A 23,988-nucleotide genomic window follows, 5' to 3' on the forward strand; every position below is an offset into this window, starting at 1 on the left:
CTGTGGTTGCGGGGATGCCCTAGGGGCTGCCGCTGGTCCGGAGAGACCCCGCGGACCAGGTGTTACATAACTCCCGTTTCCCTTGCACCAATGCCCTTCCACCAACCGGCCGGGTGGGAGACAGGCTGAAGAGCCGCTTAATTTCAAGAACCGAAGCTTGTAATTATTATTGTTTATTATTATTATTATTATTATTTCTCCCACTTTGCGCTTCGACTTGCCGAGAAACCCCGCAAAGCCCCAGCTGTTTCAGCCTGAGGTCCCGTCCCGGAAGGAGCTAGCAGCTCAGCTATGGGCTCGCTTCCCTTGCGGCAGGGCAGAGGCTGCCCGGGGCTGGCTGCCCGGGGGGGGTGCGGAGCCGCAGGGCGCTGCAGCGAACCCGCCTCCGCCTGCAGCGCGGCTCCAAGCCCGGGGCGCCGTGGCGCTGTCCGCGGTGCTGAAGACGGACGCTGTCCGCTGTGCTGACGGACGCTGTCCGCGGTGCTGAACCGCCTCCCGTTCCCGCAGAGCCGCAGTACTCCCTGCTGACCTCCCCCCCGGCCTCCGTCCGCGGTGCCGAAGCGCCGCCGCAGCCCTGCGCGGTGCGGTGCGGTGCGGGAAGGGCGCTGCAGTGCCCTGGGCGGCTGCAGCCCTGCGCGACCCAGCAGAGCAGAGAGCCCCGCAGCACCCTGCTCCCAGTACAGGTTAGAAATGCGCTGCTTGCCCTTCTCCTCGGGCTCCCTGCCGCCTTCGATCGTGCCCGATACAGCGGAAACACAGAGCTCGGTTCCCTCCCATGGTTCCAGCCGGCGATAAGGCTGGCGGCGGCATTACCCCCCCTCTCCTCGACTTCCTCCATCCCTGTAGCAGCCCAGAGACAGGAGACAAAACGCCGAGCGCGTCCCCCTTTAAACAAATCCTTTTTTCGCTTCATTTTCGTTCATACAGCCCCCTCCCCTTGCTCAGTCGGTGGCCCGGTGGTCTCCCGCCCTTACCTCGGCTTGTGCAGCGCTCCGCCGGGCCGCCTCGGCGGGGTTGGTGTCTCGGTGCCGCAGCTGGGAGGCAAGGACAGCCGCTGCTGACCTCCTCGGGTCTCCTTCTTCAATGGACCGAGAGCCGTGCCCTCATCAAAGATGGCCGTCCGCTCCTACGTCAGCAGCTTTTAATAGCCCTCCCCGGAGGGGGGGGGGGAATGGGGGAGGCGGGAGCGGGCGGGGGGCAGAGCGGGCCGGGCGGGCGGGCTTGAGTCATCACCGCCGCCGCCGCCTCCCGCTCCGATCTCCTCGCCCCGCCGACAAACGGCCCCGCCGGGCCTCCTCCGAGCCTGGGGGCCGGGGGCTGAACCGCCCGGGGAGGGGGGAAGGGGCCTCCTGCAGCAACATGCCTCCGCCAAAGGGGTGGTCCGAAGAGGGTATCCCTCTGAAGTCCCCGGTACTCCATATATGGCCAATCTACGTGGGCTTCTATTTTTATGTGTGAATTCTTCCTTCTCTCCCTCTTTTTATGTTTCAGAGCATCCTGCCACGGGTCTGAGTGTGTTAATCTGATTATTCCCCTTCTCCTCCCCCCTGAAATAAGAGCACACAAACGCAAGGAAATCCACAGATAAGGACATGTGCTATAACCGATCATTTGAGAGACAGGTTTAGAAAAGGGAGAGAGAAGGGGGGAAAAAAAAAGCCCTCACAAAAAACCCAGGCATGTACGTGCATACATACAGCACAGAGAGAACAGACCGCTGCTGCCAAGGAGGAAAGCAGTGACTCTGTTCTGGGAAAAAGCCTGGCTTATTTATCATGGATTAATTAAAATATTTATTCAGAGCTTACCTAATTTGGAGCAAATGGAGCTGTCTGTAGTGTGATATTTAATGGAGAGGAAATCCTCTCATTTGTTACAAAACATCTTTCTGTAAAAGGTATCTCTTAACGGAGATTTTAATGAAGGATGGGGATTGCATCTGAAATGCGACACTCTTTCATAACCTCAGTTATCCCTTCCCTTTCATTCCACAAGCCTGCGCACGTTCGTGTATGGAACCATCCAGACCTACCCATGAGCAGAGGTGCCTCCGTCTGAGCCTCTCTTGTGAGCAGTCACTGAGCACTGGCTATGCTTAACTCTGACACTGTGCTAATGGCTTTTCTAAATAGTCTGCAGATGACGGTGTCAAAACATCAGTCTCATATTAGTGATAATTCTACCCTAATCATTATGTCTTTTTTTCCCTTATTGCCATGGCAGGGAAGACCGGAAGAGGGGGAAGGCTCTGCAGCTGTATTTTGGAGCACGTTTGTCTCATGTTGTGGTTGTATGGGGGTGGAGGAGAGAAAGGGGAGGGGAGGTGCGGGGGGGGGGAAGGAGAAAGAACTGCGGTGATTCCTCCTCCCCTGCTCTGTAGTTCCCCATAGAAAAACGTGATTGTAGATCGTGCTTTGCAATTCTCACCCTCTCCTACGAAAATATGTCCTTCAGTCTCGTTTGGAAGGAAGCAGTCAAAAGTTTGCTAAATATACAACAAAGGAATTCTCAGGGAAGAGGGGCTTCCTGCTGCAGTAGAGTATCTGATGAGCTGTGCACACAAAAACCGCAGGGAAGGAGAGAACCTGTCAGACTTAAGGGCTGTAAAGGCAGACAAGTAGAGAGAGATCAACGCTGTGCAGACAGCCCCCCTTCTAGGTGAGGGATCTGGATCAGCACCTTGAGCAGGACCTGGATTTAGCATCATAAATGACAGTATGGAAAGGCAAACCTTTTCTGCTCAACTCATATATGGGTTAACAGTAGCCAGCACTCCAATTAGGTATGCACTGCAGAAAGCAAGAGGAATCCCAGCGTGTGTCTCGGTCTGAAATTCAGGCAGTCCATGCGCATGCATTGTGCTTTGCAAGTTCTTAGTACACACAGAAAGTTAAGAAGAAATTTTCAGACAGCTTGTCTGGTAGGTGGTTTTGAAATGAAGTTCAATTTTTAAGAGAGCAATGCTAGTTCTTATTAATAATTCACAGTGACGGCAGAAAAGGAAAGCGAGAGAGAAATTATAAACTGTTATTTTGACTGAGCCACCAGCACTGCAAAATCCTGACTGAGTTTGGATTCAGCCAAATAACACTGCTGAGAAGAATTTCAGTCCATTGGATACCAACAGGGATGAATTTGGCTGCTTCTGTCAAATGCCTGTAAGGAAAATGCAGTGAAGGCAAAATAAAAAATAAAGAAGTCATGCAGCATAACTTGGGGAAAGAGTGCTCAGGGATGGTCAGAGACAGAAGAAGGAGGGGGTAGGAGAAGGGAGGGAGGTAGGTGTCTACTGAGAAAACTGAGTTCAATTTCAGATTAATTTTCAAGCTCTGCTGCAGCAGAAATCGTGTCTTCTAATAAAACAACATAAGGCAGAATCACTAAATAGACCATGAACATTGCCCATTAAGCTCAGTAGGGACAAATTCCTCTCCTACAGTTGGTTTGTGTGTTTTTTTCTAAATGAATAAGGGAGCAGATACCTTTTGTGTTGCTCAGGAAGGTGTGTGCCTCTATCCTGGGAGATGCAGAGGGGGGGCAGCCTTTTGCACCGCAGCACCAGGATTTCTGTTGCAATAAGCACTACTAAGCAATTTCAGCTTGTTCTCTAGCATCATTTGGGGATGCTTTGTTTCTTAAAAAAATGAGGGGAGAGGGGGAGGGGGGAGTTTATTGACTGTCTCTAATAGTATATAAACACTCACTTAATGCTGTGTGAAGGAGAGCTGTGATAAGTGAAGCCTAAAAATGAAGTAGGAGGAGAGAGAAAACTAGAATTTGCTCTAAGAATGATTCAGCTCCCTCCTTATTATTCAGGCAAATATTCAGTAAGCTGAACAACTAGTACCTGTGGGCACAGCCTGTGGATAATGACACAGGGAACATATTTTGCTACATGAGGGTGGCATGAAGTGGGTTCCAGTGTTACCGGCCAGCAGCCAGAGTGATGCAAAGCAGGCAGAGCCTGCAGCATGATAGCAGGGAGGAAACGGCAGCCCATGTTTTGTCCACAATTTGAGGTATGGTTGCAGGCAGTAGAAGCTCTTTGCTCACAGAATCACCTTCAGTCTCCAAAACATGAGCCTGCATGCTGCAAAGCTGTGCTGGGAGGCAGAAAGCAAGCATAACACCAAAATGCTGAGCAGTGCCACCAGGTCCTGGATGTTAATCCCTGGGCTCTTCCAGAGACAGTCGTAAAGCCTGTCAGACAGAGACTGCCTTGGTCCCTTCCACGTTTCCCAGGCATTTCTATCTTTTGTTAGCAGAGAATGAAATACCTTGCACTGCTCATCTGTGCCTCTAGTATGCAGATGAGAAATAAATTCTAATTGAACTAGGACAGAGGGAGCAAAAAAAAAGGAGAGGAGAAAAATGTACCTGCTTTGGCACTAAACAGTTTGTAGCCTTTCTGGTTTCCGTGTTTTCCCAGACTTGGATGCCAGGGCATTCCCTAGTCCCCGAAGGGTTGGGCAATTGGAGTAATTTGAGGATCAAGACCTTTATGCTCAGATTCTAATTGTCTTGTGGCATTTACTGCAGTTCTTGTAACTACTGAATTTTGGCCATCAGTGGCAGGATACTTCTGGTTAAATCTGAGGGAATAGCCAGGCCCAAGTTACTTCATTTTCCTTCATTTTCTGATTCTCTAGATGCACAAGTACTCTGTGGGCTTTTCTAAGGACCTGTCTGTGATACAGTGCTCCAGTTCAAGCCAAGCCAACATTCCTCTGAGGCTTATGTTCAGAAAAAGAGAAACTTAAAATAAGATTTTAACATAAACTCTCAGATATGAGTCCCCACTAATTTCCTGATTACTCTCTTAGACATACAGAGTCAGATCCCCAAAGTGTTTTGGTACCTGCCTTCCAACCAGCTCCTTGGCAAGCAACTAAAACTTAAATGTTTGGAGAATCTAGGCTGCTTCTGCTGCCCTTCCTCCCCCAGCCTGGGCTGGGCACCTTCCCAAAGCTATGTAGTCTGCTTTAAGTCACTTCCAGCAAAGCCAGTCTTTAACATCTGCTAACCAAAAGGAGAAATGGCCACAATGTAATTGAATAACTGGGGGTTATGGTTTAGCAAGGAGGTGTGTCTGGGGTCAAGGGTCTCCTGGAGGCTTGCCAGTGGGGCTTTAGGACAAGCTGGACAAAGGAAGGCATGGGAAGCAGGTGAAAAGGTAACCACTGTCCTCATGCTCAGGGGGGTGAGCTGTAGACCCTCATATTATGGAAGGAAAATATCTCAACCAGATGAGTAGATCTAACTAACACAGCTGAGAGGGCCTTTAAATAAAGAGAGATCTCTTAGCATGAGACCACACATTCAGAATCAATCCTATAGAACAGTGCTACCAGGAGGCATCATAAAACCTTACCTTATTCTTGACATGGGAAGAAGGTTCTGCATAAGTTGCATTAGGCACAGAGAGACCATCAGAGGTATGGGATACAGGGGAGGAAGGACTGGACCCTTCATGCTGTCTATTGTAGGCAAAAGTAGGTATGTACACAAGCGTGTCTGTCCATGTGACAGAGACAGCAAATGAGGGTTAAACTCCATTTTTCATTACATCAATTTCTGCTTTAGTAAAGTAAATCAAAGAGCTGCTATTTTCCCTCTGTCTACTCCATAACTACCTGCTAGAATGCACTCCAAAACACTCCTGGTTCTTTGTGGTAGAATGTCCAGTGTCTAATCTTCCCCCTTGAACATCAGTGTGATTCAAGTCAAGATGCCTCAACTATCAAAGGAAAAACAATACTCCAAAAAATGTTCCTGTTCATGCAGTTTATGCCAACAAGTTAATGTTGCCATGTGGCTGATACATGGCATGTGGCACTTGGCTTGTGGCACATAGCTTTGTAGCTTGCAGCACATGTCTCATGGCATATGGCTCATGGCTTGTAGTGTGTAGCTTGTGGCATGTGGCATGTGACCTATATATATATGTATGACAGAACACATATACTCAGTAGACTGTATTATATATTACATTCTGTATGACCTATTTTACAACAGAAGAAAGGGATGCCTTCCAAAGGGATCTGGACAAGCTTGAATTCTCCTCCTGTGCATTTGACCTTAACTTGGGAACCATTTCAAAAACATATCTAAAAGTTGAATTAAAGACAGAAGACCCATTAAGTTGTGCAAACCTGAAGCCACTTAAAGGCATGAGTTTTCACTTGATTACAAAATAGCCAGTAGTGCTTCAGCTCTATTGCTGGGCATTGCTGGCACTGGCCAAGTGAGGTCTGTTTGGGTAAAACTAGTGCCAAGCAGGAATTCTGTCCAAGTTTGAGAAAAGGAGGAAGACACAAGGCACTTGGAGGCCAGGTCAGCCTGTCTCAGGTAAAAGGCTGCAGAGCCAAACTCTCAGAACTTAGCTGCAGCAAAACAAACAGCTGGAGCAGGGACCTTGAGCTCCTGGTATTTCTCTGGATCAATGCCTCATGCACTCTGGAGCACTGGAGGCATTTTATGCCTGTAAAAACAGCAGAAGCAAAGATGTAGGGTAACAGTTTTAAAAAAAAAATGGATCTTCAAATTTGTCCTTTGAAAGCTTCTTTAGTGACCCATCACTGTTAAATTTCAGTCTACTGAGTACAATGAACAGTTTAGTTTCTTTTGACTAGTTTTTCTATGAGTGCAGACATGGAGCAGTGTAATACTATTCCCCACATAATGTTGTGCGTATACTTTTTTTACCACTAAGCTTTAAGTGAGTGCAAATTAACCCACTGATTTTATCTATGCTTAAAACGTGGTTATACTTTTTGTGATACTGCTCGCTTATAGAAAGCACCAGCTATTTAAAACTGTGAGCAGACTTTCAGAACTGAGAAGTGCAATTCATTATGCTTCCAGGCTTTGAAATCGATGGAGCTCTGATGGGTTTAGCAAGTTGGCTGGTGATAATTCACCTGGAGATGAGAGTAGGAATATCCCTTCCTTTATGGTTATAACTGTCACCCATATAATACTTATGTTTATTACATTATGTATTGCAACAGTCAAAACTGGTACAGTGCAACTGACTTTATATTAGCTATGCCTGGTTATACTGAGTGAGGAAGAGCTATTTTAAGGGAAGACATGAAACCTCACAAACCCTGAAGCAAAAGACAAAACTGTAAAACAAACCAGAACACTCCTTCTCCCTCCAGATGCTGATTGCCATCTAAGATAGACAGCTCGTGGGCTCCCCTATAAAGTTATCAGTTCAGTGCTATCTGTTGTCATACCAGATGGTGAAAACCAAAGCAGATGAAGATCTGATGGCTTAGATTTGAATGAAAGCAAGAGCTGCCATAACAGATAATGCCATGAGGTCAGGTGATTTCCTCTGACACCAGCACAGGTGATGCCACTTGTTGGGCTATTTACAAGGAAAATGATCAGCCATTTCCATCCAGCCTCATTGCCACACCCTTCTGGGGTGGGGGACACACGGTGTAAAGTGACTGAGATTGGTTGGCCAGAACTTTTCTTATCACCTGGCCTGGAATTTGCTCCATCTCCTGTCAGAATGCTTTCCACTGCCCAGCCCCTGTCCTTGTACAATTATGAAGGGCGATAGGAAGGGGTAGCCTCTTTTCTGTGGAGCTTCCGCTATGCAAATTGTATCCTTGGGGAGTGAGTTTGTAGCACAAATAAAATGCTATGAGCAATAAGTTTGTTCCTTTCCCTTTTTGTTTCCTCTCCTTAAAACATGTGGGAAGGTGTTGACTGTTAGTAGGTCTAGTTCCTGCTCTTCCTTTAAACTGGGTCATCACAATTTACCCTCCTACCTTCTGGAAGTTTTTTCCCTATCCTTTTGATGTTATCCTTCTGCAATTCTCCCTCTCTTCCCCTTCTCCCTATTTCTTCCTTATTCTAAAAGAGGAAGGAAAAGTGGGTCACTTCATAATTACTCTTCTCCATTTCAGAGAAACCCAGAGGCATAAAACAGAACAAACAGGTAAGTGTCACTAATCCAGGGGAGCTTTAAAGATGTTTTCCTGTTGGCTGTCTCCTGGGCCTGCTTCATCTCCTTTCCCTTTGCTTCCAAAACCCTGATGTAACAGTTAGTGCTGCTCTCTGCTTGTATAGTTAAAATTCTAGTTGAGGTTATGTGACTCAGGAAGCTGGAAGTAATGTTGTTGAATGACTTTCCCTAATATTTGTGGTTTTGGCACAATGAAATGACAAGAGGTTACAAATGGGGTGAGCTTTACTTAGATGTGCATAGGAGGGAATAGCATAGTGTTGTGTCTGAAATGGCTGCAAACTATTGCACCCTGCAGAAATAACCCAAGTAAAAAGTAAAAGATTTCCTGTGTTTAATAATATGTATCTGGCAGCTGTTGTTTGCCATTCAACAAGACTTCATATCACCCCTAGATTAAATGACAAAAGGGACATGCAATCCAGACAAGCATGTGTTTTTTTTAATGTTGGTACAGATCCAGGGACTTGTGCCCATGAGACCTTGCTGTTTCAGGGCTACTAAAGCTGCCACTTACTGCTTTCGTTGAAAATCTTGATGCTGAGCTGAGTCCCTCTGAGGACAAAGTCTGGCTCTAGATATGGCTTTAGAGGACTTGCAGAAGTAGGGGATTCAAAAGCTGAAGTCTTGGAATGATGGACCTAGTCTGATTTCTGAGATCCTGTGTATGCAAACGCTATGCTACTCTCTATTTGCTGTTTCTATGGATTAGATTAATTAATGCTGTTATACATGTCAAGCTGGGCTGCTGCTTCTTATGGAGTCCACAAGTGTTCACTGCACATCAGAACAAGTTTATTGTATGTATTCAGTGGTTGGGTGTCTCCTCTTGTGTTTTTTTTTTCTGTTATGTGGAAGAAATGGTCCTTCCTGCTTGGTACGTTCTTTTGCTATTTGCTTTGTACAGCAGTGAAAGTGGCCAAGCTTTTGGAGCAGGGCAGTGACTTGAGTTTTTAGTCTTAGCCTTGATATTGAACCATTGTTGTACCATTCTGGAAAAGATATTTCCACTCTGAAAATCAGTTACCTGGGCTGAGAAAGCTCCCTTATAAGGGCTAATCAGCACAGTGCATGGTAATGTTTTATAGCAGGTCCTGCACTGTATTTTCCCTTTTTTAAATTGTCTCAGTGCCTCTGTTGCCATTGCTTTTTCTCCACTCATTACGTCTGTAAATATTTTTGTCTTAATCTGTTTACTATATATCTGGCTGGTACTCAGTGCAGTGGGACTTGGTGCAGCGTCTTTAACGTATCTCCCCAAGGAGAGCTCAGAAAGCAAACAGGGCAATTGCCTGGAGAGGAAGTTTTTGCTTGTTGGAATAAGGGAAGATGTAAGCTTGCTCATTCTCTTGGAGGTTCACTTGTTGTTAAGGGTTCTTGAGAACACCTATGTGTCTGTTTAATTTCCACCCAAGAGGGGATGGCACCAGTCAAGTGACCTACTTGAAGGCAAACAGCAAGTGTTCCTCTGAGTAATGATTTGACTTTCCATCATATGGATACTCATCTGGAATGACTGAGATGACTCAAAGGAGGCCAGACTTAATCTATGTAATAGGGCTTAGTTTTAAGACAGATATTTAGCCTAAGATTTTAATTATTGTGTTTCTTCACCTTTCATATATATAGAAGTTTAAATGACTCCTGGCAGCGTTGCTCAACATTTTTTTTAAGCCCAAAATGTGTTCTATGCATCAGTCTAACAAAAAGACTTCCTGGCTATGCAGGTAAATCTCTTAGTATATCTGAGTGTGATTGGATAACGATTGCTCTGGCCAGAATCTTAAGTGAGAGAGAAAGCTGACCTGGAAACTTTGAGATTTATCTCAGTTTCATCTTTTTCCAACTTGTGTCCCACAGAGAAATTTTTAAATGGAGAAACTCACTGGAAATGATGCATAAGGAGTTAATCTGCTAAGAAATCACTAACTTCTTGGGTGTGGTAGATTACCAGATCATCTGAGGAGAAAGCTTCAGTGTCTCCTGATTGTGGTGTGCTCTTCCAGTGTAAGAAAACAAGAAAGGGCTGGGGGAAGTGGGGATCTGATACAAAATCCAAAGGACTTTTCCTGTGGACTTCAGTGCAAGTCTGTGGCAGCTGTAGATGGGCAGATGATACAAACTGCTGTCCGGTCACTTACCGTTCTTTCAAGATTGTTTCCTGAGACAATAATGAGGGAAGACCCTCATTATTTGGTGACTGATAGAGTAACTCCCCATCAGTCAGACTGAAACCTTTGTCTGTTTAAAAATAACAAAAAGCCCTTTAGTAAGAGGACCCGCTCAGCCTATACAGACCACAAGTGAATGTAACTAGGTGAACTTGCCCACCATGTGACCCCCGTGAAACCCGTTAGAGCTTTTAATATGAGGCTACACTCACTGCCTTCCCAGTTTCCATCAGTGCCTATAGCAGTGCTGCCTCTTGTCTTGAGGTAGGTCTGTGGCACCTGCCTGACTTATACCAAAAATGCTGCAAAACAGTATCCAGAAATCTAGGCTTCCTCATTCATCTCCCAGGACTTTTTCCAAAGTAAAGGTGTGGAGCTAAAAGGTGACTAGAGATGTAGCGTATTTTAATAGTTAGTATAGTGTTGTTACCAGCTGAAGCAATAGTTCCTGTACCATGGTTTGCAAGCTGTCCTTCATAGTCAGGGTGGTCCATATAAGGGGGAGACTGAAATTGAGTGTTGCCTCTGGTGCTTTCATTGCTTGCTCTTATGGGCTCAAGAGATGCTGTGGGCTGAGGAATTCTGTGCTGGAAGCAAGGCTTTCACTCTGGCTGTGTGGCTGGGCAAAGGAGACAGTGCCTCTTTGTGTGCTTCTCTTCAGGCAGTATGAGTCTTGGCAGGAAGAAAGGTGAAGGGAGAGGCAGGTAGGAAATGGAACTGAGAGCACTTCTGCAGTAGTTGGCTTAGTGCAGGGACTGTGTTTCTCTGGCTGCTCAGGAAGAGAGGGATAGTGTGGCCCTTAGAGCACTTCCAAGGCACAGCAAGCTGCAGAGGAGCCCCTTTCCCACTGCTTAGCTGGTCATGATCTAGATTCATGGTTTGCATTTCTTTTCCTACATCTGGAAGCAGAATGTTAAGCCTTTAGTATAAATCTGTTGGTTGTTTCCTTCTCCCTCCTAAAGGAAGGACAAAAATGAAAAGTTAATGTATAGACTGCTTCTAGGTGATGGACTGTCTGCTGCTGTCTGCAATTTGTCTGCTCAGCATAGCAGGGTGAGATTTGGCATGTGGGTGTTTAGAGAAAGACAGTAAGAGATGAAGAACAGAAGGTGAAAAAAATCTGTAGGCAAGAAACAGCTGAAATGATGAGGTTTGTTGGATTGTAAAAGCACAGCTAATGAAAGAAGGACTGTTTTGGCCTTTGCAATGGCAGTGGTGGTTGTGAGTGTGGGACGGTTCTGCTCAAAGGCTGAGCGCTCAGTGCTATTACCTCTTCTCAACACTGCCTGGATGCCATCCTGTGTTTAAGTACCATCCAGTAACTGACTTAGCTGAGCATTTGTTTTTTCTCTTGTTCTTACTCCAGTCTTCATCACTGCACATCTTTCAGTGAATCCTAAACAGATATCTGAGGTGTCTGTGATCTGTTCCTGTGGGGTTTTGCACCACCTTGTACCCCTGTAACTGCAATTAAGGTGTGATTAGGTTAATATCAGGTTTTATATTAGGTTTGTGATAGTTCAAGGGGAAAATGTACAAAGCTTCACCAAAGTCTGCAGGGAAGGCTTAGACAGTAGTTAAGATTTTATTTGGTTTCTGAGCTTCCCCTTGTTCCTATGAGTCACCTACCTGGCATGTGGCCCCAGTGCCCTGCTCCATGCCTCTCATTCTGTCTCAGTGCTGGAGCCTCTCTGCAGAACATAACCTTCAGCTGCTCTGAGATCTTCTGCACAGAAACCAGCAGGTTTGCAGAATCGATCACGCTAAGGCAGAAATAGCTTCACACTGGAGCCAAGGTCCTTTCAAGGCAGGAATCATTCATTTGGGAGATTTCAGCAGTGCTGGGTGTACTAGAAGCAGCTACTTGAATTCGTTGGGAATCCAGCCCCACACGTGGTGCTCAAAAAAGAAAAACAAAAAACTGAGTGTACCTCTTGGAGCACACAACTTGCTTTCTAGCATTCAGCTGTTTGAAAGTTGTGCTTCCTGCACTTCTACATCCAGCCACGGGGGCTAGGAAATGGACCAAAAACTGCAGCAGGACAGAGCTGCCAGGGTAGGAGCTGCCCCACTGGTGTCCGGGGAGCTCGATCATATGGTGAGCTTTTTGCCTGATTAATTGTGTGGATTCCTCTCAGGGTTTTGTTTTGTTTTGTTTTTTCCTTTGTTTCTCCATTTCTTTCTTTACTTCGCGTGATAGTAGCCATAATCTTGTGGCCCTGCATGGATAGGGCTGCATTGCTATGCCCTCTGGTGTTGGCACAGGGGTTACCCAACAAGATAGACTTAAAACCTTATTGCATAGGTCAGTCCTTTCCTTGCACATATTGGAAGCTGGGTGAAGCTCTGAGTGTTAGCAAAGGTATCAGAATTTGCCTCAGTCATTGTGGGGATATTACTTGTGGGGTTTTCTTGTGTGTGGGGAGAGTCAAGGCTCTGCAGCTGTTTTTTTGTTTGTTTGTTTTTTTATCTTCAGTCATAAACAGAAAATGATATAACACAGCTGAAGGGAAAAGCAACCTGTGTATATTAGTATCTGGCATGGCATTTCCTTGTAGAAAAGAAGATGCATCTAGCTTACCTGTATGAATAATTAGCACTGGCACTGTTTTCTTCCTGCACAGAGACTGGGACTGCTGCCATCCTGTGCATCAGTCCCACTGCTTATTTGGCAGTGAGCTAGAGGAGCCTTGCCTGGTGCGGGGTATGAATCCACAGCAGGGAGGAATTCTCCCACACACTGCTGGAGAAAAATTTGTTGCCACATATCCACACTAGGTGCTGAATTCACCTCGATATCTTCTAATGTCAGATTTTAATTGCTCGCCTCAGCCAGCTAATAATAAATCTGCTAAATTTGCAATGGGGATTGGGGGTTAGAAATTGAAAGATTTTATTGATATTACTCAAAACGGATTTTTTTTTCCCTCTGAGTAAATGAATCCTATCCTTTTTGCTGTATTAAAGATCTTTGAAACCAATCTGCTAGCAACCCTCTGTGCTCTCTGAGCAATCTCTGTTCAGATTGCTGCATCCCTAGCCAGCAAAACACTGTGCTGGCTGGAGCCCTCAGCTCCACCTGCCTGCACTGAGAATCAGAATGCAGGGAAGAACGAGAGATTTCCAGCAGGTTTTTTTTCTTGTTGTTGAAAGCCATCCTGTAGAGCTAAACTGCAGTTTTGTCACAGTCAGTGTTTATGGGACAGCATCTAGAATAAACAGTGTGAAGCAGTTGCCTCAGTGCAGAAGCATTCAGCAACCCATAACCTGATTTTTGTAAAGTTGAAGCTGCGCTATTGAGTTTTTATAAGGTTTGCTTTTTAAAAAATGCTATAGGAAGCCTATATTTTTATTTCTTGTTCTATAGCACTTTCCCAAAGGGGTAGCACTGAGGTTTTTGGGAATGGTGAGAATATCACAATCTGAAGATAACTGCAGTTATAAATAGCAGGAATGACAGTTATGCCTAAAGCAAGGCTGAGCACATCTTGTATCATGTGCAGATACAATGACTGAGGTATTCCCTGCTCTAGTGATTTTGCATTGTAATATATACACGCACCTGTGTGTATGTATATACAGAAGTTTATATACGTGTGTGTGTGTATATATATATATGTGTGTGTGTATATATATATATATATATATATAAAAGACTGATAGAAGGCAGCAGAAAATAGCCATTTTAAGTCTTCCAGGTCTATGCATTTCTGCTTTCAGTAAACTTTCCCTGCATCCTGAAGTCTAGGACTGTTCAAGGTAATGGTTATTTTTAAAGCAGAAATCTGGGGGGGTGTTTAAACTGGTATACATCTGGTCAGAGCTCACCCTCTCTGAGGAAATCACCTTTCTTGATCTTGATTTTTCTAGAGATAGTCTCATAACCACCTAACTGAGGAGATAATGCAGGTTGGAAGAAACTCATTTAGTCTCCTCAATACTCCTACTCTGCATGTTAGATCAGATTGTCACTAGTGACTGATGTAATACAGCACCTGCTTCCTGTGAATGTTTGTTGCATGTGGAGACAATTTCTTTAGCAGAAAGCCTGAAAACTAAATAGAACTATACAGTGAGTGTCCCTGGAGCTCTCCTAGTGAGCTGGGACTGGGTTTTTGCTCTAAGCAAGTTTTTATTTCACTTTTCCAATGCAGTTAGAGGATGTGCATGAGGATGTCTTGGATAGGAATGCTTGGTGGAATAGTAGCATTTAGCTGTTGCATTGCTAAATGGCCATGCCAACTAGAAACAGGTAAAAATATTCACCAAGTGTATTGTGGGCTCTTTGTATGTTCTTGGAAGGTGAATATTCTATACACAATGCACCTATGCACAGTGTTTTAATACTCAAAACTCTTCATTCTAAGAGTGGTTTTGAACCAGAAGTATTGGATTGAAAATATTCTGAAGTCTGCTGCAGGGCACATGCTGGTTATTTAAAGGGTTAAGGATAATTTAATGAGAAACTGTATCAATAAAGGATAATGGCATAGAAATTTCAGGTGAAAACAAACTAAAGGGATCTGTAAATTGCCCAGCTATTCTTTCCACTTCCAAACCATAATTTATCTGATGAAAGAAAACCCCTGAGTGTTTTTTTTTTTGCCATTCTTGGAGCATGTGGTCTAAGTCTGGCTTGACTTGAGATGAGGGGAAAGGATTGACTTTTGTGTAACCTGTGTTGTAGCATTTCCTAACAAGCACTGAAACTTGGGATAGAAGAAATAGAACTGTGTGCAGTGAAGTTCTGCTGTCCTAGACTTACTCAGAAGCCAGTATTCCTCAGGAGCCTGGTGAAAATAAGTCGTACTGAGATCAAGCAAAATAATCTGCCCTGACATCTTCATCTAGGGATGCCTGAAATATCACAATATCTGAAATCCACTGGGAGAAATGAGTCTGAAATGGCAGGGGTGTGCAGGAGCTGTTCTGAAAACTGGAGGAGGAGATCTAAAAATAAAACAATTAAAAATAAATAAATAACAAGACCAAAGCAACGAAAGATGCTGCAGCAACTTATCTCACTTACTTTTGCATGGGTGTGAGGGGGGTGGGATGTGGGATGCAGGCAGCAGCTGGCTGCTCCAGAAAGCATATTTTTATTAAGTCTTGCAAGTCTTCAGGGAAGTAGACACCCATTTCAAAAAATTAGGCCTGTAAATGTTAATATTTTCTTTCTTCTATTTTACTTCCTGCCATCATCAGAAAGGACCTCAACAACTTTTGAAGGTATCATTTTCTGAAGACCTGTTTGGTTCTCTGTGTACAGAACACGTTGCTGAGCCCGTCCTTCCCTTGGGAGAAGCCAATTAGATATCTGAACATGACTGAATTCTTAATTGTAGGCTTCAATCTAGTATGAAATGTACTGCTGTTGTTGTTTATTTGGGCAGGGAGGGAAAAACACCAGTAATGGCACCTGCTGGCCATTCTTTTCTTGATGTACCCCAGGATACCATTGGCTTTCCTGGTCACAGGGACACACTGCTGGTTCATGGCATGAAACTCATGCCATGAAACTTTAGTGCTTGAAAATGTTCCAGAACACACAGTATTGATGAGTGACTATATATGAGCAATCTGGATGAAAGGTACCTAGAAAGGGTGGAATGTGATGTTGCTTCCTTATACCAAAGGCTATTCTGATATCAAATTACTTAAGTGAGCTACAGGGTTCCCTAACAAAAACAATCTCATTCTGCTCCAACTGATAGTTTGTGAGTGAAGTTCATCTGTGTCCCTTGTGCTGCTCACCCAGGCAGAGGTTTATCCAGAGGCAGTGATGAGTTGTAAATGACAGGCAAAAACTCCAGGCTACTATTTTTTCTCAGACAGTCTTTCACTTTTGACTCTTTAAAAGCTGTATTTGCCCTGAGAAGTGCTGAAGAGGGAATATATTGTTTTTTTTCACTTGCACTCTTACTCATTTCTCTTGTGTTGGAGCAGCTGTCCTTTCTGTGGTGAGAAAGTATGCAGGCAACTATTGATCATACCACCTTTCTTTGTAGTAACACAGCAGACATGTTTCTCTGCTTTTGACCTGAATCACGTTCATTTTCTCCAGTAAATCAGGTACTGAGGAGTATCCTTATGAGAGAAATCTTTATATTTGTGAATGAAACAGTCCTTTAAAATAGATAGAGAATTTCTGATAAGTGATCTCCAGAGTCCCATGACCACACTGATGACTTCATTAGTGCCTAAACAACAAGGAGTGTCACGTGGGGGAAGGATAAGGAGGTGAGACTTATCTGGTAAGAGAAGTGATGTTCCCTGCTAAAAACATAACCTGCCAGAATTGGCACTGAGGACATCGATGTATCTTTTTTTTCCAACTGCCTCATTCTTGTCAATCATACTAAGAGGAAAGAGAAACATTAAATCTGCAGTGATAAGAGCCCCATGGAATAACAACAGATGTATCTGTGGGGCTGGTGCTGCCATGGATAGGAAGCCCAGCACCAGGCTTGATGTGTCGCTGCCATGTGGCAGTGGTAGTTTGCCCCAGCACACAGGGTAGCGCTCCTCTGTGCTGTTTCCTTTGCTCCAGTGTGGAGTTCATCAGGCATTTGACTACTTCTTCTACTGCAGAGTGCAGGGAGAGGTGAGTGGAAGAGGGACAGAAAAATTTTCCTTAAGCCCAGATGTGGGAAGAGCTGCGGCATTTCTGGTAGACACTGCAAAGGATTGCTACTTGTCCTACAGTTCTTATTTCTCCAAAGTGCAGTGCTTTCTCAGAGAGGAGCTAGTCCTGGCAGATTGTGAGAACAACAGAGGCACTGGCATGTGAGATTTTGAGGCCAGCAGCACAGCATGACTCACAAAATCCTCAGCCCTTTCTTCCATCCCCCCTGTCAAAGCCAAGGCTGTTTGTCCTGCAGCACTGTCCTGCTGAAAGCAGTGAATTTCTACCACTTAACATAGTAGCTTGCTGCAGAAGTTGCAGTGCTCTTTTCTCTCTGGGGTTGCTTTCCTCTGGGATGGGGTGTTGGCCTGCCTGCAGCTGCCCTGCTGCTTGCTGTCTTCCCTGAGTATCTGTTCCTAAGGGAAGCTGGGTTATGCTCCATACTTTCCAGAACCCTGGTGAAGACTGTCACAGTCCTTACCAAACTGCTGCGTTGATGTTGGCTGCAGGCAATGACTGACACATATACTGGGTGTCTTGTGGGACTGCTGGGACCAAAAATATTCTATTCTGTAAGCAGAAGAAGAACATAGGATGTATGTCAAAGCAATCAGTATCCTTGATAATCCTCAGTGAGATCCAGTAGTTCACCAGTTTTCATCCAAAAGAAAAAAGAAAAAAAAAAAAAAAGCTGTGGAGAAAATGAATTTTGAAGATTCTTATTTAATGAACTCTGGAAATGAATAATGTAAGTGCAGCCTTATTTGAATACATCATTGTAAGTAGTTCAGTCTGCTACGTTGTTACTCAGAGAGGAGAGGGAAGGTGCATAAATGGTCTGAATGAGCAGATCCCAGCATGAATGGAAGAACCAATTGTTTCTAAGAGTAAATTTTTTAGCCCTTTGTACAACCAAGAAGAAAAATTGTCAGTGTACTGAATTCTAATTCTTATACAGAGGGTGAGTTATGGGCTTGAATTAGTTGACTTGATTTGGTGTAATGCCACTGGCTTCAACAGCAGCCACATACAGGCTGTATGGCAATTTGTTGGAACTGTGATGCAAAATGAAAGTTGCAGCAAAATTCCAATTTTCTGGAAGATCCCACAGTGACAAAAGTAGAATGTATGACCGACTTAGTGATATATTTCTTCTGTTAAATACATTGTGTCTTTGCTGTGATGTCTGAGTTCAGACAGTAGATAAAAAACTAAGGTAGCAGTTTGGGACCTTGACTTATTGGGAGACAAGCTCAAACTTCCAATAAGTCATCTGATAGCCCTGAAAGATTCTTACAGAATGGTCTTCAATTATTGTTGATATCTCAGAAGGTTTTTAGGATAGCTATTCATTTTAGGTTTGGGCTCCCTTGGAGCCCTCGGTGGATAGACTCATGATAGTGCTTGACTTCATGGATAGATGACTCAAGTGCTTCTTTTTTAAAGAGTTTTTAAAATAAGTTCCTCTAAATTATAGAGCCTGAAGGATTCAAATTGTGACTACGTGTATAAATATAGTGTGTGTGAAAATGTGTGGGGGAAAAAAAAAGACCTGTTTAAAAATGAACAGTCTAGGAAAATTAAACTTGAGTTCCTACAGCAAAGGTACAATATTTCCAAGTTACTTACAAGGGGAAAGTGTTCGGGCAGCCAACATCTCAGCCTTATCAAGGGGACTATTTATTGTCAAGACATCTTTCTAATCTGTGACTTGCAGACTTGTCAGAGGACTGAAGAAAAGGAAATGAGTTGTTCAGGCCCCAGAGCCTTGGACTGGAACAAAGAATAGTACTTATGTTGGTCTCTGTAGCCCTTTCTGCCCTACGTTTGTGGTGCTTTGCCTGATGCCTATAAGATAAGGGCTTTGATAGGCAGCTTCCTACAGGAAAATCTTTACTGAGGCTGTTTTCACTCAATAAACTATACCTTGTCCATATTTAAGTGCCCAGTTCCTGTGGGGCTACCAGCCAAGCTTCCTGGAAGGCAGATGTTAGTGGCAAGTGAATTTATCTAAAGTAAGATTTCTTCTGAAGCACATATAATAAGAAGAAATTTCACCTTTCATTTGTTTTTATGCTCGAGAGTTTGTTTTAAACAAGTGAAGTCTTTGGTGTAACATAATTTGTTATTCTTTTATATGAGGCACAGATATGGTCAATAACCTCACTTTCACAGCAAAGTAAATGATTTGCACCTTTGTTTCAAGGTCAAGTCTTTCTTGCATCATTTCTAGATTATGTCTGTGGTGTACCTCATTACAAAGGCTGAACTCCTTATGTGTGTTGTTACACAGAAAGAGAGGAATTTTATTTTTAAACCAAGCCAGACACCTATGTGAAATTGTTGGTACCCAGGTCTCTAAATATCTTTCAAAATCTGAAGCTGTGCAGCAGATGGAGAATCAGTATTTAAAGAATAATTTCACAAAGGATGTGGAGCATCATTAGCAAAATTATTTCCTTTAGCACATAGTTGCACAGCAGAAAGAAAGCAGAGCCAGCATCTTGCACTTGGAAATCATGTTTACTCTCCCTCTAGCAGTGTCGTTCCTACAACTTTTTTGTACTGCAGATGCATTCAGTCCACAGCATGATATAATGCACAAAGTGTACCAAACTAGGTCATCTGCCTCTTATTGGCACTGTGGAGTAGGTCAGAGTGAGTACCTCCATTTGTCCCATGGGACATTGAATACTACTTATGTACTTAAGTGATTTTAATATAAACATCAAATACATTGAACAAGGATTCTTGGCTTGCAACACTAGTCCAAAATAATGTCAGAGGCTCTTAAAAGCAGGCTATTAATATGTCAGCCTCCTGTAATTGAGCTCTCATCTATATATGCTTCTGAGGGTATGTACAAGTACAGTGTCTGCAGGTTGAGTCAATACCCTTGGAAACATGCAGGAAAATCCCATCAGCTCTGGATGCTCAAGTATCAAAGATTAGTGATGTTTCTGATGGGAGAAAATTGAGCCCTACATCATCTTTCAAGACAATACTGCCACTGCAGACTGTGGGTAATGTGTCAGGAGTAAATGCGTGTCTAGAACAAATCTCTAGCATTTCCTTTTTCTGGACACTGGGGACATAAGCAATGCACAAACAAGCCTGCAGTGTCTAGGAGGAGGAAAAAAACTTTCTAGACAGGTGGAGTTCATGAGTTTTCAAAAAACTACATTTTCTGCTTAGTGATCAAACAACTGCCATATGGTGCTGTTTTTCCTATAGCACCAACGTATTTAGCTCTGCCAGGGGAAATCTGGGGAACTGATTCTCAGTGGCCATGTAGGATCTGGCTAAAATTGGAGTAAAACAGTATAAAAGCAGAACAGCTTTGGCAAAAGGAAGCTGAATAGAATTGATGGAGGGAGCCATGCTTCCCTTCTGGCTAAACCCAAGGAAGGGATCTGGACAAGGTGAAGTCTGAAGTTGAGTGATAAAACCAGAATGCAGCCTGGGTGGGCATGAGGGCAGATGCTGTTCTCACCATGAAGGTCAGAGACTTCAAGGTTGGCATAGAACAGAAATATCATCATGGTCAGTAGTTTCAGCCACTTCTTGCTTGGGTGTGACACTGTCCCTGACTTTAGAGGAGGTGATCTCCAGAAGCGCCAAGGACTCTTCTCCTCTAAAAAGTGACAGCTTTCTAATGTGGCTTCAAGCAAGGCAAAGTAAAGACAAGACACCCTAAATTGCAACAGGTCACTTCAGAGAAGGAGGCCATGCTGAATTTGACCTTTATTAATTTAGGGAAAGTTGCCAGCTGCCAAGGTACAGGTGTAAAATAATAAAACTGTTTTAAAACTTTTTACATAACTCCTCCACCAAGCTCAAAATCAACCCCATTTCAGAGAAAATATGTATATAAATAAATAAAATTGCATATTACCGCTCTGATTCTCAGCTCTAAAACCAAATCTCATTAAGAGCTGTAGTAATAGCACACATAGCTAGAAGCAAAATTTGGCTAAGAACCCATTCACTTGTGTAACACCATTTTTCATTTGAGCATTCAAAGTTGCTGCAAAATGTATTTCTGAAAATTAGCTTTTAAATATACAGTAGTAATTTTTCCAGTGGCAAGTGTTACGTGGTGCATTTGTGCTATAATGAACTTTCTGCAGTACCTTAAATTTGTCTTATTGTCTATCAAGTCTTGTTAATGTTAATCTTATTCCAGTGCTGACTCAGTTGATGAGTATAATTCTGTGATGTAGGCAGCCCTAATTTGTGAGCTGAGTTTTCAGAGTATCCGGAACCTTCCTCGAAAACCATTTTGTGAGTGACTAAGACAGTCATGAAAAATCTTTGGGTTTGGTGTTCAAAGTTACTCTACAAATGCAAAGAAGCATTATTTGGGCATTACAAATGCAGGTTCAATTTTGGTTTTACCAGCATTTCATTAATAAGGTGACCAACAAAGGAGCCATTTATTATCCTTGCACTTCTAACCAGCTTGTTGTGTCATATTAGGAAGAAAAAAAACCCAACACTTTTAGCATAAGGGAGAGCCTGAAAGGGAAATGGAGTCAAAAGGGAAAAAACATCAGGCTTTCTGCTCCAGTAGCTTATGTTGTAATTGCACTGTATTTCAAGGGACTGGAAAGCATCCATAATGCTGCATCCCCAGCACTGTAAGCAAGTAAACTATTTTTGTGCAGCAGTCTGTAAGCTGCACTTCAAGAAATATTTTGTCATCTACTGACAGACATTCAGGGAGGCTCAGCAAGGACTGAGCAAAGAGAACGGGCACTGGTAGGGTGAGGTAGCTTTCCTCATCTTCCTTCATGGATTGCATTCAAGGCAGCCTGAGGAGGGGTCTTGCAATTTTCCTGGCATGGTCATCAGCGTTTTAGAATGAGTGGTTCAGCTGGAAGGAACTACAGAGATCACTGAGTCCAACAGCCTGACTCGTGTCCAGTCTGAGCCTCCCCTGGCACAGCTTTGTGCTGCTCCTACACATCTTGTCATGGGTTACCAGAGAGAAGAAACAGGCACCTTCATCTCCCTTAGAGAGTTAGTTATGTTTTGGTTGTTGATCTGGCCCTCATGAACAGTATACTCTAAATCTAAGAAAAATCATGAGCTTTCCTGCCCTAAAGTCACAAGTTGGCAGTAGGGGTAGATCTGTTTTCCTTTAATTTCTAAACTGTTTTCATAACTTTGGGCTATGAAGCGGAGTTTATTGAAGTCTTATGTTCTTTCCCTCCCACTCGAGTTTCACAGGAGCTGTGGTTTTTTTCAGCTTTCTGCTCAAGATCAAATTGCTTCTCCCTGTGCTGTTGAAACTGCTGTTTGCTGAGCTCCCTTCGTACACAGTGCTTTCAGGCTCAGGATGGGTTCAGACCTTTTGAAGATTCTCCCATATGCTGGTTTCAAGGTTTTGAGGCTCACCTGCTTTTTCACAAGCCAGCACTGCCACCAGTGAATTTCAATGTTGATATATGCTGTCTCCCTACTTCTTGCTCTTTGTGAATGAGCTGTTGGCAAGCACTCCTGACTGCAGCTGCTGATGCCTTAATCTCTCCTTAGGAGATAAGGAAGCTCCCTTTAGCAAGTCCCTGAAGTCCACTGCTGCAGTGTCAGAAAGCTTGGTTCACTGCAGGAATGGAGTGCAGTGTGCAGAGGCAAGTTCTCTGAAGTGATGGTAGAGTTGATTTTGTTGGGACCTACCTTCACAGTGCCTTGCAGTATAATGTGTGGTCTGCTTGCAGCTGTGTATGTGTCTTTTAGCTCTGGTGTGGGTATGAGTGGTAGTACCTGGGATAAACATGCCCTGTGTCCTAAAAGCCGCAGCAACAAACCTTCAGGTGATACAAAGCCAAACAACTTAGGCTGAGATCTTTAATACTTGTGTTACTCTGCTGACTGCAAAGTCTTGGGGCTGGTGTCACGGGTTACTTAGATTTACCTATGCCCGTGACAGGGGAAGCCACCCCGTGGGCCCCCCTCCCGGGGCCCGGAAAGGAGGGGGAAAAAGGGAGTGGGATAAAACAGCGACAATCTAAGGAGGAAAAACTTATTTTACTAAATATGATACCGAAATACAAGATAACACAATATAATATAATTGAGGCTAACAAATTGAACGAAACAGAGAGAGAGAGTCCCCGAAAACCGAGAGGCCTACTGTGAACTCTAGGCGACACGGCTGGAACGCTTCCCACTCTCCGAGAAGTTCGAGAGAAGAAGGAGGGCACTCCAGCCTGGGAACGAGATTATACAGCGTCCTGGTCCCGTGACTTATCATTAACCCTGTTGTTCTATGGGATATGTAGTCTTCTTCTGTGGACTGCACATTCAATAGAAGTATCCATACTTTACATGATGTTATGATGTGGAATACTGATACTGATAGCAAAATTACAAAACCATGACAGCTGGTTAGGACTGTGGCCTAGGAAGGAGCCCAGAGGCAGAGGACACCCTCTCCCTCCCAGCAGTCTGGCCTGGAGAGGAGTTTTCCTCTGCACTGAGCAGAAGTCAAAATTATTCAAAGCAGGTTAGGTTTGACCTACATTTTTCCTTTGTACGTGCAAGTTCTCCGCTTCCTGCACCTTTTCCAGTGGTGACCTTTCATTCTTAGGAAGCGGAGAAGAACTGCTTGGAGGCATCTGTGTGTGCTCTGTAAAGCAAAATTTTCCTTCCAACCAAAAAGAGTAACATGAAGATTATTTCAGTAACAGGAAATCCCACAGCTGAATTTAAAAAAGAGGAAACTTGTTCTCGTGAAACCTTCAAATATCATAGGATTGAATCTCTCTTTAGGTTCTGACATTAGGGATGGGATGATTGCCACTGATTTATCATATGTGCCATGTGCCTCAGAACAGGAGGTTTTGCCAAAGTCTTTGTCACCAGCAATCAGATCTCAGTGAGGGGAAAAGAACTGTGGTCTTTGCAGGGGGAGGGAAGGGCAGCATGCTGGTGCTGGAGATGTCCTGTATTATGGCTGAGAAAAGCATGGATAATTTTCTTTCAGAATTTTCATCACCAAACCTCAGAGTAGAATTTGGTCATTCAGAGAGTGAGAGGGGAGGCCTGAGGAGCAGCACATGGTAGTCCAATGCAAAGCTGTGCCAATGCTTTTTTTATTTTTTATTTTGTTCCTCCCCTTTCTTCTGCTTTCTGGATGAACAAGTGTGCCTAAGGGAGGCCACGAGGAAAGCTGATTGGAGTTCAAAAGGGCATTTGACCTGGAA

The 23,988-nt window shown here is 43.9% G+C and overlaps 1 protein-coding gene across 2 annotated transcripts in view; it reads right to left on the reverse strand.

The window, feature by feature from the left end:
- Positions 1–1,135, reverse strand: part of SNAP25 (synaptosome associated protein 25) — a 63,659-nt gene extending 62,524 nt beyond the window's left edge. Inside the window, exon 1 of one of the 2 annotated variants that reach the window (XM_015857144.1) lies at positions 975–1,135. The gene's annotated coding sequence lies outside the window, so the exon portion shown is untranslated. The remainder of the gene's footprint in view (positions 1–974) is intronic. The other variant, XM_015857143.2, reaches the window with a different exon arrangement.
- Positions 1,136–23,988: the final 22,853 nt, after the last annotated feature.

This window comes from Coturnix japonica, chromosome 3 (assembly GCF_001577835.2).
Source record: "Coturnix japonica isolate 7356 chromosome 3, Coturnix japonica 2.1, whole genome shotgun sequence".
Taxonomy (NCBI): Eukaryota; Metazoa; Chordata; class Aves; order Galliformes; family Phasianidae; genus Coturnix; species Coturnix japonica.